This window comes from Amaranthus tricolor, chromosome 16 (genome assembly GCF_026212465.1).
Source record: "Amaranthus tricolor cultivar Red isolate AtriRed21 chromosome 16, ASM2621246v1, whole genome shotgun sequence".
Classification (NCBI taxonomy): domain Eukaryota; kingdom Viridiplantae; phylum Streptophyta; class Magnoliopsida; order Caryophyllales; family Amaranthaceae; genus Amaranthus; species Amaranthus tricolor.
The window spans coordinates 11,665,582-11,668,081 of NC_080062.1; the positions used below are offsets into that span (position 1 = coordinate 11,665,582).

At 36.9% G+C, this 2,500-nt stretch overlaps 2 non-coding genes and 2 pseudogenes across 2 annotated transcripts; 2 read left to right on the forward strand and 2 right to left on the reverse strand.

Moving 5' to 3' along the window:
- LOC130802047 (photosystem II CP43 reaction center protein-like) overlaps positions 1-1,521 on the forward strand; it is a 5,112-nt pseudogene extending 3,591 nt beyond the window's left edge.
- Positions 571-641, forward strand: TRNAG-GCC (transfer RNA glycine (anticodon GCC)). Its single transcript has one exon. It is a non-coding gene; the product is annotated as a tRNA-Gly (tRNA).
- TRNAM-CAU (transfer RNA methionine (anticodon CAU)) lies at positions 894-967 on the reverse strand. Its single transcript has one exon. It is a non-coding gene; the product is annotated as a tRNA-Met (tRNA).
- LOC130802054 (photosystem I P700 chlorophyll a apoprotein A2-like) overlaps positions 1,288-2,500 on the reverse strand; it is a 2,463-nt pseudogene continuing 1,250 nt past the window's right edge.

Here is a 2,500-nt window from a genome sequence, read left to right on the forward strand (position 1 = left end):
GGATCAAATGGTATAGTTCGTTTGTTGATAGCTTGGAGGATTATACATATGACTATAGCTTTCCAATTGGCTGTTTTTGCATTAATTGCTACTTCATCAATCTTATTGATTAGCGTACCCGTTGTATTTGCTTCTCCCGATGGTTGGTCAAGTAACAAAAATATTGTATTTTCTGGTACATCATTATGGATTGGATTAGTCTTTCTGGTGGGTATCCTTAATTCTCTCATCTCTTGAACCTATTTGTTCCAGATCCAAAAATGACCCCTCCCCCTAATCCGAATTCTTTACGGGTTGTGAGACACAGTAAAATTGAAACAATATAACAATAACCCCCCCCAAAAACAAAAAATACAAACAAAAAAACAAATAACTAAAACAAAAAAATTATAGGGAGGGGTCAAATTAAAATTTCTTGAATGAATTGAATAAAATAAATAAAGAATTAAATTGGAATTCACTTGAAGTTTGAAGTAAAGTATCGGGTCCGACTCTACACAAATATCATCCACACATATATATTATATATGTATGTACTAGGGACATATTCCTTCTAAAGAAGGAAAAAATGCGGATATAGTCGAATGGTAAAATTTCTCTTTGCCAAGGAGAAGACGCGGGTTCGATTCCCGCTATCCGCTCAAGGGAAAGTAATTTTATTTAATTTACTATGAGAATGTTAAATATAAAGAATTTGGCTTATAGTTTATAGTGTATGATGATAGTGTAGTGATTCTATCCGTCTCGGTCTTTTTTTTTTCTCACTTCAAAATCAAAACAAAAAAACCTAATTACTAACATTAACATTAACTAAATTAACGAATATAATGTAGTATTTAATTAACTTACTAGTTAACAGATTCAAACCTCAAACTTTTGACAAAATTCAAATTTTGCGGAGACAGGATTTGAACCCGTGACCTCAAGGTTATGAGCCTTGCGAGCTACCAAGCTGCTCTACCCCGCGCCGAAGAAAAGGACTGAGAACGAATGGACAAACAAAAAGCGAATGTGCCCTCTACCAGATCTGTACAAATAGAATAACCTATTTGTACAGAATGGTAAAGGGTCTCTCTACGATCGATGATGATCATAGAAATGAAAAAAATATCTTTTTATCCTTACCAACTTGATCTTGTTGCCCCCGGCAACAAACATGTGTGAACCATTTCACGAAGTATGTGTCCGGATAACCCAAAGTCTCGATAGTTAGCTCTCGGCCTTCCGGTCAAAAAACAACGTCGGTGAAGACGTGTAGGTGCACTATTACGTGGTAGAGATTGTAACTTTCCATGAATTTCCCATTTATCACTCAACGATGCTACTTTGCTTATTTCTTTTTTTGAGGATCGACGAATCAAATGATATTTTTGTTCCAATTTTTGTCTTTTTTTCTCCCGCTGAATCAAACTTTTCCTTGCCATAATGGTTCAGTTCCTATTAGTATCAATGATACAAGTCGGATCCTAGATGTAAAAGTGTATAAAAAGGGGACTCCCTTTTCCATCGAAAGAAATGAGATTATCGCGAAGACAACACAAAAAATTAACCAAATTTGCCCGATGTAGAGGCAATCAAGAAAGCCGCATATGTGAATATATAACCTACTGAGAAGTGGGCTAATCCAACTAATCTTGCTTGTACAATGGAAAGAGCCACCGGTTTATCTCTCCATCGAATCAAATTGGCCAAAGGTGTGCGTTCATGAGCCCATGCTAAAGTTTCAATCAACTCCTGCCAATATCCACGCCATCAAATTAAGAACATAAATCCCGTAGCCCAAACAAGATGTCCAAATAAGAACATCCACGCCCAAACCGACAAACTATTCATACCAAATGGATTATAGCCATTGATAAGTTGTGAAGAGTTTAACCATAAATAATCTCTTAACCATCCAATCAAATAAGTGGAAGATTCATTAAATTGTGAAACATTGCCCTGCCATAATGTAATGTGCTTCCAATGCCAATAAAATGTAACCCATCCGATGGTATTTAACATCCAGAAAACTGCCAAATAAAATGCGTCCCAAGCCGAAATATCACAAGTACCGCCTCGTCCTGGACCATCGCAAGGAAAACTATAACCGAAATCCTTTTTATCCGGCATTAACTTGGAACCGCGGGCATCTAAAGCACCTTTTACTAAGATCAATGTAGTTGTATGTAACCCTAGAGCAATAGCATGATGAACTAAAAAGTCTCCAGGCCCTATTGTTAAGAATAGGGAATTACTATTCTCATTAACAGCATTTAACCAGCCAGGCAACCATATACTTCGACCGGCATTGAATGCCGGGCCGCTTGTTGCGGATAAAAGTACATCGAACCCATACGAAGTTTTACCATGAGCGGATTGTATCCATTGAGCAAATATGGGTTCGATCAAAATTTGTTTTTCTGGAGTACCAAAAGCAAGCATGACATCATTATGAACATAAAGACCCAAAGTATGGAACCCTAAAAAGAGACTGGCCCAACTTAAATGGGATATGATA